The sequence below is a fragment of the Megalops cyprinoides genome, chromosome 20, assembly GCF_013368585.1.
Source record: "Megalops cyprinoides isolate fMegCyp1 chromosome 20, fMegCyp1.pri, whole genome shotgun sequence".
NCBI classification, from domain to species: Eukaryota; Metazoa; Chordata; class Actinopteri; order Elopiformes; family Megalopidae; genus Megalops; species Megalops cyprinoides.
Window position 1 is genome coordinate 10,039,955 of NC_050602.1, and position 13,611 is coordinate 10,053,565.

Genomic DNA, 13,611 nt, shown 5'->3' on the forward strand with positions numbered 1-13,611 from the left:
TTTTGTTCTGCAGGTGACAGTCTTCAGGATGGAATTATACCAGCAGCTAGTGAGGTGCACGCTTTGGAGGGTAGCAATGTGACACTGTCATGCAACTACACTGTTAGAGTTGACAGCCTACACTGGTATCGCCAATACCCAGGGTCAATGCCAGAATTCCTTGTTCTTGTCTATGAAGTTAAAGATAGTAATGAAAATGGACGATTTACTGTTAGACATGATAAGAAGAATCGTGTGGATCTGGAGTTACCATCTGCTGAAGTGACAGACTCTGCACTGTACTACTGTGCCCTGCAGCCCACAGTGTCAGGAAACCCACATAATCTGTACAAAAACCTGACAGCACCTGAGACAAGATAACAACTCCAGTTGTGTTATTTTAAGGGTTTTTTAATATGTATGTTTCTTGCAGAGTTTCATACAGTTCTGTGTCTGAATCAGTCGCCATACTGATTAGTATAGCAAACCGCTATTGGTGAGATAAGAACACAACCATGCATTCTGCATTCAGTGTCATTCATTAAGCAGCAACACACATGCAGACAAATGTGGCCACTGTATTTGTGAAGCCTGCAGTACTCAGTGTTCACCACTAGATGAAGCAGAGATCTATTGTATGGAAAGCTGGATGGATTGTATGGAATCTCTCTGCCAATATGCATGCCATGCTTACTATACAAAAATGCTTTTAGTAGTATTTTTAGAATTATTTCTCTCTTCCTTTTTCTTTCTTTCTTTTTTAGTTAATTAGGAAAAAAACTACAATTATCATTATTTTTGCTTGAAATGGTATTTTGTATCATTGATTTTTTTTTCAACAACAATTGCAGCCACAGTACAAACATTTAGTTCCCTTATGCTCTGTGATTTATGTGTCCTTATTGAATGCACTATTATTAAATGCACACCAAATGTCTTGGTTTGTACAGTCAAGTCATTCTGAATAAGGGCATCCGTCAAATTTAATACATTTAATTGCAGACATCTCTGAGCATTCTCATGTTATACTTCCAAGGAACAGTGTTGCTATAGAAGTCATGTTTTAGACACAACGTTCACCATTTATCATTAAAATATTATTCAAAAATGACATCCATATTTTTAAATTATGTGGTGTCTGAGTCGTGTTTGTTTTACAGTGCTAAGGTCTGATTACCATTTCATAGGAAGACAAGGAGGTGAGCCAAAACTTATTTGAAGTGCATAAACTCTAGTGCACATCTTGTGTTAGTGTGTGATTTTGCTTCTACTTCTAATTAAGATTAGAAGTCAATATTAGTCATTTTGGAGCGCAGAACATGTAGGCTTGAAATACGTCAGAAAATTTTGAAGCACACTGAAATAAATGTTAATACATAAAAATAAGTGTAAATAAATGACATGATCTGTATATTATGACATCTGCTAGTAATAAATGTCATGTTCACATGGTATTCAGAGCATTAGTTGAAACTCAAAAAAATCTATTTACTTTGGGGCAGATTCAGACTTTGGATGCATGCTTGTTAAAATTAAAAGTGCGTAGAGTATCTTCTGAAGTTGCAGTAATTGTCCAATGTGGGGTCATTGCAGTGAGTGTCATCAGTATCTCATAGCCATCAGCACAGAATCGGTTGTAAACTATGGTCTGGACCATGTAGGCTTACAGTCTTGGATGAAAACAACGTAGTGTTATCAAGGGTAATAGAGATATTGTTGAGGACTGTTAAGTGGAGGATAAAGCTGGAAGACAGAGTTTGAAAAATTAACCACAGCAATCTGTGTTAACTTCTGCTTTGACTTAACATCAAAATTATTTAGATAGCAATATGGTTCCATGTCTACAAATGTATGTGTCAGATTGCCTACATAAATTGCTAGCCTATATCATCATCTTTATTTGTCAGACTCAAAGTCCACACAAACACAAGACCAGGCATAACATACAACATACATAAAAAAAGGAGTATTGCACTTGTACCAGTATTTCCACATAGATGACTGGTAGCGTAGCGCACGAAATCTAGGATTTGACAGCATCAAGACAAGGTTGTTCTGGGAGTTGTTCAAGCAACAAATAAATTTGTACATCAAATTTCTCATCAATGCCTGAAAGGTACTAACGTGTGCATTGCAAAACATGTCACTTGCACTACAGGACCTGGGCTTCTTGAGCAATATCCTCAGAGAATCATTATAAGCAACCTGAAGCTTCTGCATACTAGCTCTTTTAAATTTACACCCTGTACTTGTTTAATATATACATGCATCCTGTGTCAAATTTCAACTGTTTCATACAGCGAATATCTGTGTCTGCTACTAATATGCATGTTTGCACCATATTTACCATAAAACTGTTATTTACACATTTTAAAAACCAAAAAGACTACACATTTTGGTATCCCAAACATACATATTGCACATCAGATATATACTGTTTTTGGCTATCCTGTGTTTATCAGGAATTAAAATGATTGGGTATAGCCAGGTGAAAGTATTAATTAAAAAAATACACAAGATGAATCTGTCTTTCTCAGCTTCATATTCAAATGCCACATTCAGTAGTTTTAGTTTCTTCTGCATTCTCATCAGGGCACCATTGCTCCACCCACTCTACCTCACAGAAAAACTAAGACATATTCTGCCTCAGCTTCCCTCTCTTCTTATAACCTGAAGATTGACTTCATGATAAGATGCAGCTTTTTGCAGGGCTACTGTTAACTGTTTCCCTCTGTAAGTTTTCTTTTCTGACTTAATTTTAAATAATGGATTTGTTCCTGTTATTAACCTTACCTTATTGTGATGACATAATATTGATTTGTATTGGATCAATACTTTTTAGGCTTTTCCTCTGGAGATGAAATTAGACAGGAGAAGAGCTCAGTGTTGGGGTCAGAAGGACAAGACGTCTCTCTGCAATGTTCCTTCAGCACCACCTACAGCAGCTCTAGCTATTGGTTCTTCTGGTACCGGCAGTATCCTGGATCAGCTCCTCAGTACATACTGCGCAGAGGGGCCAGCAGCCACACTGCAGAATTTGCTGAAGGGAAATTTGATTCAAGCATCACTGGTGATAGGACATTTTTGAGGACCTCAAGATTAATGCCAGAAGACACTGCTATTTATTATTGTGCGCTGAGCTCCACAGTGGCATATACATCGTAGCTCTCATACAAAAACCTGCTTAGATACCATAGCTTTGAAGGTTTAATAAAGACTAAGAGAAAGGGAAATGGTTTGCCAAAACAGGAAACCCTACTAAGCAAAAAGACACATCTGACTCCATCCCACCTGCAAGGTGTTTGTACTGAGAATAAAACATTTTGGAGTGTAAATGTTACCCTCTGCACCCAAACAAAACCCCAACACATGCATACACACACACACACACACACACACACACACACACATACACACATGCACACGCACACACATGTGCACACACACAGAGTCACCCTTTTCCCCCTGGAGGTGACTTTGACTGCAGCACAAACTACAAACTATGGAGATGCCAACAGTAAACATGAACAACATGAAATATTAAAATCAAATGTTTTAGTTTAATATTGGGTTTGGTCAAAGAATAAAAATCCCTGTTCATTATTTGTCCGGTTGAGTTAACAGCAATACCCACAATTTATTAATATACCCTCAATGCATCAATCTGTGCCCAAAACTTATTCATTTGTATCCTTGGAATTTGGATTCCAAAATAAACAGCATATTCTGGATAAGGCAGACTCAGTGTAAAGTAGTTGGCAAGTTCATTATTGATGACAGAATGTGCCTGTGTTGATCACACGCAAACAATATGTCAAACAATATATTTGCATTTCATATCTGCATTAAAATATAATTCAGTTAAATTGTCTTTTCTCTCATCCAGCATCGTCTCAAACCCGGCCCCTGGAACAATCAAACAATTTACGTCCGAGCTGAAACCAGGCTTGGAGGCTGTGCACACTACAATATGATCCACTTAAAATGACTTCCAGAAACAGTCAACCAGCCTCCACTACAAGAAGCTAGCAGCACCTGAGACAAATTAGAAACACAAATGTGTTATTTCTGCATTTTTGTTTTACGTGATTGCACATTTATATTCAGCTACATGCCATTGAATATGGACATATTCTGCACCAAAGATAAACCGATAATATCATCTCTGTATTATTTTCTGTAAAGAGGCTTGAAATCAAGTTCTTGAGTATTCATGATGTAGTATACAGCAAGGTCACATTTAAAGACTTTCTCTGAAGAAGTAAACACAATACTGATACCTTTGCAATTTTATCTGGAAGGTTAATCACATTCAGCTGCACAAAGCACTGCTTTCACTTAACATTATAAGAATGTTATATAGGGGGCATGAAGCGACTATGTTGCTCTCTGCATGTTGAACAATATTGTCATATTTCTACAGACAAACATGTCTAGTTACACAGCTCATTTTTTTATATCTATTTCATGGTTCGATATCTGTCTAACGCTGTAATACTTTAATGGTCTTTCTCTTTCCAACAATGATGTACATCTCTGTTTCAAAAAACATACCTCACACACAAATTGTATATACTTTTAAGGCAATGTGTAAGTGGATAGTGGGGTTCAGGTAAAAAGGTTGCAGGAATCTATTACTTCAGTCTTTACAATTCAAAGAAGGGTAGAATTAAGATCCTCCCCCCACCGTGCTCCTTTTCTCAGTTTAATTAAATGACACAGACAGTTGTTAGAGCTTCTTTTGCATTCTCTTCAGACCGCTATTGCTCCACCCACAGATCCTCACTAAAAAACTAAAAACTGAGACATGTTCCGTGCCAGGTTTTCCTTCCTCTAGTAACCTGAGTATTAACTTCATAATAAGATGCAACTTTTTACAGGGCTATTATTAGCTCTCTCTTTCTGTAAGTTTTCTGTTCTTTCCACTTCAATTTAAGCCTTGGATTTGTTGCTGCCATGTCATCATATTATTTAACACTACCCAAATGAATAAATATTAACTTTTATGGTTTATTCCATTTTTAGGCATGTCCTATGAAGATGAAATAAAAAAGCTGGCGACAGAAGGAGAAAAAGTTTCTCTGGAATGTTCTGTTCGCACCAGCAGCTCTTTCTATTGGTTCTACTGGTATCGCCAGTATCCTGCATCAGCTCCTCAGTTTATCCTGCTCAAACACAGCAGCGGCAGCAGCTACAAAGCAGAATTTGCTGAAGGGCGATTCGACTCAAGTGTAACCGGAGGCAAAACAGTTTTGACCATTTCAGGATTAATTACAGGAGACTCTGCGATTTATTACTGTGCACTGAGACCCACAGAGATGCAGAAAGGGCACCTCTCATACAATAACCTACTAAGCTTTTCACAGCTTTGATGGTTTTATAAAAAAATAAAAAATGCCAACATGGCTGGTCTCAACAGGATACGTTACCCAAAATATCGTATACCCATCTGGCTGCAATCCAATGCACCTGTAGTCTGTTTGTATTGAAAATGTCACATTGTGGGGTGTAAAAATAATATTTTTTTTTTTTTTTTCACTCACCTGAGGTTTCAGTTCTGACACTCTTGGCCATTGAAAAGAAGGACAGTGATTGATCCCCCTGGTAGAACTGAAGAGTTGGTGTTGGTGTTGGTGCCAACAAGAGAGAATGGGTTAATTCTGAATGCTACCAGTGCTAACATCTTTCCATTACCTCACAACAACCAACGCAACATTTGCAAACTTTTGCAAAATACTTTGCAAACTTTGCCCTATGTTTTTGAATGCTTACACTGTAGGTCACAGCAATGGAATTAAAAAAAAAAAAAATCAATTCCATATGAATCAGGAAGAATTTTTTTTTTTTTTTTTTTTTTGTGAGGGACATTGTATTGGGGGGGGGGGGAGGGCATGTATGTCACTGCATGCAGAGTGGAATGATGTGATGCAGCTTTAAATAATAGGCTTCTCCATGCCAGCTCCCAGTCACTCCAAACCTGACCCTTGGCAGCACAGAGATTATACTGAATGAAAGTTTAGTGGCTGATAGTGTGGTGATTCGAGCAGAAGTATTGGCTCAATTGCATTACTGTTATGTCTTTTCACTTACTGACAGATTTACACAGTATAGTGAAAAGCTTGTTTCCTGATTCCTGTTGCCTGCCCAGGGACTACAGATGACATTTAGCTTCATAGCTATGTCTGGGGCAGTCAAGTGGCTGCTCCTGGTCCTTATTAAATTAACAATCAGCACAATAAATATGAAGCTGCTGTTCCTACTATAGATGTAATAAGAAAGTGTATATCATATCCTACCTTATAACATATATATAATAAAGGCTTTTGTACAGTATGCCATTTTTTCATTATATGTAAATGGAATGCATTTAATTCCAAAGGGTTTGTTGTATGAACAGATCTTACAGCTTGAACACAAATTAACTGTGTGTCACTGAAAATGTGACGCTAAATTCCACATTGTGTCAGCAGGAGGAGCTGAGTACTTTTGGTTTCCTGTTAAAACTACGCAGACGAACCGCAGCGGAGTATTTTCTCTGTTATAGCTGTGCTTAAAGTCAGTGTTTCCCTGTAACAGCTGCCATGATGTTGCACTGTTTATTTCTCCTGTTCTCAGCATTTGTAGGTAAGTTTCACCCTGTGTTTCTTTTCCATCTTTGGAAGTATTATTTCATTTGGAATGATTATTTGAAACTCATTCATTTGGACTAGTTAGTTGTCGCAGTATTAAAGTTAAATGTTTTCAGTTTATAAATCTTGTATGAATATAATTTGTACATTATATTGTGATTATATGGAACATGTACCTCATATATATCCAAATATATATATTTTTTTTCTTCTGCAGGTGACAGTTTTCAGAATACAATCACACCAACAACTAATGCAGTGCATGCTTCAGAGGGTAGCGATGTCAAGATGTCATGCAGCTACACTGGTTCAGCAAACAATCTGCAATGGTATCGCCAATACCCAGGATCAATGCCAGAATTCCTTGTTCTTGTCTATGCAGGTAAAGATAGCAATCAAAATGGACGATTTACTGTTAAGCATGATAAGAAGAATCATGTGGATCTTGAGTTCCCATCTGCTGAAGTGACAGACTCTGCACTGTATTACTGTGCCCTGGTGCCCACAGTGACAGGAAACCCATACACTCTGTACAAAAACCTAACAGCATCAGAGACACAACAGCCACACAAATATGTACTTTTAAAGTTATTTTCTTTGTATGCTTGATTAGCTTCATACAGTTCTGTGTCTCACCTAATAGCCACACTGATTACCATACCAGTAATGGTGAGATAAGGACATAACCATGCTTTCTACATTCAGTGCTGTTTAAGCAGTGGCAAACGTCAATACAAATGTGGCCACTGAATGTGTGAAGCCTGCAGTACTCAGTGTTCACCACTAGATGAAGCAGAGATCTGTAGTCTGGAAAGCTGTATTAGAAGTTGTTTTCCAGTGTTCTGCTAGCATGAGATCATAGGACCCTGTTTTTTTTTTAGGATTATCGTTATTGTTGTAATTATTATAATGGGTCTAGTTATCTTATCGTATGTTTTATCTCTCTTATCCATTAATTATCTAATCTCATCACAACAACTGCAGTCAGACTACATGAATAACAGAAACATTTAAATCTCTGTCAATAGGCATGCCGCACTTACTGGAGAAAAATTGCTTTCAGAAGAGCTTTTAGAATGTTTATCTTGCTTGATTTTGCCTTTTCTTCATGATTTCTTTTTTTTTCTTTCACTTGTTCTTTTTTCTTCATTATTGTTGAATTGGAAAAAAAGACAAGTATTATCATTATTTTTACCTGAAATAGCATTTTGTATCATTGATTTTTTTTTTCCATAGGAATTTCAGTCACCGTGGAAATGTTTGTTTTCTTCATATACTGTTATTTATGTGTCTTTACTAAATATACTTAAATAAATATTAAGTATACTAGTTTTGGTTTCTTCAGTCAGTCACTGGATAAGGTCATCAATCAAATTTAATGCACTTAATTGTAAACATGACTGACTTTCTCATGTTATACTTCTAAGTAATACGATTGTTATAGGAGTCACCTTTGGGACAAAGCGCATCATTTATAATTAAAAATATCAAACAAAAATCATACCTATATTTGAAAATAAACTGAGTCATGTTTGTGAGTCATGTTTCTTTTCCATTGCTAAGCTCTAATTATGATTTCATAGGAAGATGAGGAGGTGAGCCAAAAAAAGGAGTTTTAGGATTTTTATCAGAGAAAAAAAAATAGAAATTAATTTAGAAGTAGATATTAATTACCTTGAAGTTCAGACCATGCAGACTTCAACTATGTCAGATCAATTTGAAGTACACTGAAATAAATGTAAATAATATATATAATAAATGTAAATAAATTACATGATCTGTATTTTTTCCATGACCAAAACACAAAATCCACTAGTAATAAAGCTTGTGTTCACATGGTACTCAGAAGTGTAGTTGAAAACCATGAGAAATCTGCGAAAAGGTGAATGGATTAATCAAAAGAAAATTATGCAAGGTGCATCTGCCTTTCTCAACTTCTTATTCAAATGATAGTTTCAATAGTTTTAGTTTCTTTTACATACTCATCAGGGAACTATTACTCCACCCACTCATCCTCACAGAAAAACTAAGACATATATTCTGTCTCAGGTTTTCTATCCTCCAATAACCTGAAGCCTGTCTTCATGATAAGATGCATCTTTTTGCAGGGCTGCTGTTAACTCTATCCTTTTGTAAGTTATGTTTTCACATCTAATTTTAAGTAGTGGACTTGTTCCTGATAATAAACCTAATATTGATTTAATGACATAATATTAATTTGTATTGTTTCATTGCTTTTTAGGCATTTCCTCTGCAGATCAAATTACCCAGGAGAAAAGCTCAATGGTGGGGTCAGAAGGACAAACTGTTTCTCTGGAATGTTCCTTCAGCACCAGCAGTGGCAGCACCACTGGCTATTCTTTCTACTGGTACCGCCAGTATCCTGGGTCAGCTCCTCAGTATATACTGGTCAGAGGGTACGACACTAACACAGCGGCATTTGCCACAGGGAAATTCGATTCAAGGGTTACCGGTGATAAAACAGTTTTGACCATTTCAAGATTAACGGCAGAAGACACTGCTAATTATTACTGTGCACTGAGGCCCACAGTGGTGCAGAAATGGTATCTCTCATACAAAAACCTGCTAAGCACCCACAGCCTTGATGATTTTATGAAAAATGGAGGAGCAGCAAAATGGTTAGCCTCAAACGGAAACACCACCACACACTGTGTACATACCTGGCTCCATTCCAGTGCACCTGTAGTCCATTTGCACTGTAGATAATACATTTTGGAGCAAAAATATCACACTCTGCAGCCCCCACTGCATAGTTACCATTTTTCCCCTACCAGTAACTCTGACCCAGCCCACCATGAACCACAGGACAGATAAAAATTAAGGCACTTTATTAAAATCCATTACCAAAGACATACAAAATGAGAGGAAGGTTGATGCTGTACCCCATGCCACCTCCCAGACCACCCTGCAGAATTCATCCTTGCTTCATACCTGCCTCATCCTTTTTTTTTTTGTTTTCTATTCCTTCTGGAAAAAAAAGCACTCGATGTAGCACCTTAAGAGGATTCAGGAGTAAATCTGACCTTTAACTTATTCTGTTTCATGCCTTCTTTGTCAGTACCCACACAGAGCTCATCGCACTGACCAATATCCTCTGCACTCACACAGAGGCGCTGAAAAACACTTGCTTACAGCCAATTCCTAATTTAATTCATGTAAGAGTGCATATGTGCTGTGTGGTTTTATATAGTAAAACTGGAGTCAGAATATTTTGTTCCATTGTGCATAGTGTGAGGTAGCAATAACTCCATCTCCTGTTGGCATACTGGCATCGCAGGCACAGCCAAAGTTAAGAAGATGTTCCTGTTACCAATTTACCTCGTGACCGCAAGGCATTTAAGCTCCCTCATACCACACCCTGACTGTAATGTCTCTGTGGGAAAGATAGTTTATCAGGACAAACTGAGAGATTGTGTTGCTAAGCTGAATAAATGCTGACTGTGTTTTCCCTGAAGATTGTGAAACTGTGGAATAACTCTAAAACCATGGCTGGTGGCTAATCTCATAATCCCAATAGGATCAACCAGAAGAATATTGATTTATTTTGTATGTTCACCTTAGGAACCATGTGGCTGTAGAGGTATAGCAATGGGCATCTACCATTAGTTGCAGTCCAGAAGATATCTCACCTGGGAATTTGTTTTTTTTTTGTAGCCACTTAGTTATTTGTGATATGGCACAGTGCTATTTGTTTGTTTTTTTCATTTGAATACGATAAGGTTTTTATAAAGCATATGTCCATTCATTATTCTTTTTTAAGGACCAAACATTTCTAAAAAATGATGTATGCAATTCTTACAAACTATGTATTATAATAAAGATATTTTACTTGATTTAAAACTTCCAAATGTATCCACTGAGAGGCGACACTGCAACACAAACATCCATGCTTTCAGTTCTATAGTCAAATGAGCACCTCCCCTTAAAGCCTAACACTGCAGAAGTTACGACTAAAACAAGCAGAGACAACTGTAAGTGAGAGTTTCATTGGCACAGGCCCGATGCTATAGAAATTGGTCTGTTGTTGCATTTCAAAATCATTTTTCAGCCTCGTTATGGACATTCAGTTGAAGATTTTACTTATTTTTTGTGCATGCTGCTTTGGTAGGTTTTGGTTCTTTTCCTCCTTTGTTCTTTTATTTTGTTTGATCCCTGCTTTGTGTCACTGATAACTTTTCTCTTACTTTTCAGAATGCAGAGCTGAAGACAAAGTGACTCAGTCCACAGAAAGTGTGATTGCTTTTGAAGGAGGATCAGTGACACTTGGCTGTGACTACACTGCAAGCTATCCAGAAAATTCTTATCTCTTCTGGTACATACAGTATCCAAATGGCTTTCCTAAGTACATGCTGAGATGGTATACAGCTGGAAAAGGAAAAGGGTACTACGAGCTTGAATTCAGGGAGAGATTTTATGCCAATCTCACCAAAGCCTCAAGTGATGGTAGCGTACCTTTAACAATACAGAAGCTGCAGCTGTCTGACTCTGCTGTGTATTACTGTGCACTGAGGCCCACAGTGACATTGAGGCATTCAACTCCTTTACAAAAACACTGGGGCCAAAGGGGAACATACAGGAAACCTCTGTTGAATTCCCTCTCAGGCAGCACTCTGGTGATACAGTATTTTATGATGCTTTTTAATTTTTATTGTCATTGACTCTGACACTGTATTGCCAGAAACTGTTTCACATTCAATATTTATCTCCACTTGATAAAGGAAAATTTTTGACCCTGAGCCCCTTGATTTGGACAAAACTGGAATACACTGAAAATAATCTTATTTCAATGCACATTTTACTTATCACTCTGGACTGAAATCAATCAAGTCTACTATCCAGAGAGTTTAAAATCACCTTATATATATACATATATAGTTTTGATTTGCATTTTTACAATGGAAATTGTGACAAACTTCTGAACATTGTGCATATTCCCTTGGACCAGCTGAGGGAGAAATGCAAAGTGAATCCCTGACCCTGAGAAGGCTGGTTAGAATTCCTTTCAAAACATCAATATTAACGGTGAAATTGTATAAAAAATTAACCAGTTCACTGCATTTAACCTACTTTGTAATCCATTACATTGCACTATTGGCATTTAGCAGATGCTCTTATCCAGAGCAACTTACATTGGTTACAGTTTTTTTTTTTTTTTTTTTTAAATAAAGCTATCCATTTATACAGCTGGATATTTACGAAGGCAATGGTGGGTACAAGTACCTTGCCCAAGGGTACAACAGCAGTGCCGTGTAAGAGAACTAACAGTAGTCTGTTAGCATGGAATTAGATTTAATGATTTGGCATATGCCTTTATCTAGAGCAACTTACAAAGCAAAGATACATCACAAGGGGATAGTATGGCTACATGAACAACAGTAAATACAAAATACAAAAACATCAGAGCACACCTAAATATGAGTGAATACACCTGTGCTGAGAAGTAGCACAGTACCTTAGTTTCAGTGTGACTGCTTTCTCTTTTCCTTGGTAGACTCCCATAAATGTCCCATTACCAACCGAGTCTTTTTACTAGCTTGAACTAGTCTGAACACGTTTTCAGTTTTTTTAGGGAATTACACACTGTCTCATAAAGTCTTGATCTACATTATTGTTGCTGAGCACATCACAGAGTCATTTAACACACTTAAAGTCACATTGTTCAGACATAATGAATTCCATTCACATGTAGCTAGTATTCTGTAAGTGTTCCTCTAGCAAGGATTATATGACAGGACCTTCCCTGTAACATTTTATGATGGGTGGGGGATTTTTTTTTTTTTTTGAATGTCCAATGGTTTTTTTTTTGTACAGTGTACAGTGACATAGAATTTCTATAAATCAATGTTATAGCCATAATTAGTGAAATAGTGTTGGCATAACAGTTTGCAGCACTGGTAAAACACACTGTATGTGTATCAGTTTTAGGTTTTTTATTAGAGATGTGTAATACAAAGATCGGTTTAACCATAACAGTTCCTGGCAGATAACCGTAGCCTTGGACTACATGCAGATTACGCAGGTTCTGAATCGTTCATTGTGATTGTAAACAATCTGGAGCATCAACACAAAATCCAGTACCTGTCAATGGTAGAGGATGTGATATTCTTGTGTTTAGTTTCCAGAGGAGGAGCTAAACACCATGAGTGAGGAAGTTTCCTTTTGAAACTATACAGAGGAAGTCAGAGTGGAGAACCTACTCTGTTCTAGCTGTGCTTAAACTCAGTATTTCTCTCTAACAGCTACCATGATGTTGCACTGTTTATTTCTTCTGTTTTCTGTATTTGTGGGTAAGTGGCACCCTGAATGTATTCATTATCTGTGAATCTGTTCATTATCTATTCATTATCTGCTATTTCATTTGGATTGGTTGTTTGAAAACCTCAGCCAATTTGTTTAAATTGACAGGAAAAAAGGTTTACATTTTCTATACTCATAACAAATATAAAACAAATTGCATGCGAGTTGTGCCATGTATTATAACGAATATAAAACATTTCCTCAAAACAAATCTTTTTGTTCTGCAGGTGACAGTCTTCAGGATGGAATTATACCAGCAGCTAGTGAGGTGCACGCTTTGGAGGGTAGCAATGTAACACTGTCATGCAACTACACTGTTGGAGCTAACAGTCTTCAGTGGTATCGCCAATACCCAGGATCAATGCCAGAATTCCTCGGTCTTGTCTATGCAAGTAAAGATAGCAAAGAAAATGGACGATTTACTGTTAGACATGATAAGAAGAATCATGTGGATCTTGAGTTCCCATCTGCTGAAGTGACAGACTCTGCACTGTACTACTGTGCCCTGCAGCCCACAGTGACAGGAAACCCATGTTCTCAGTACAAAAAACCTGACAGCACCAGAGACAAGATAGCAACACAGATGTTGAATTTTAAAGTTCATTTCTATGTATGCCTGCATACATTCATGCAATTCTGTCTCAGTCCATAACCAGAGTGATTCCCATACCAGTGCTGGTGAGAT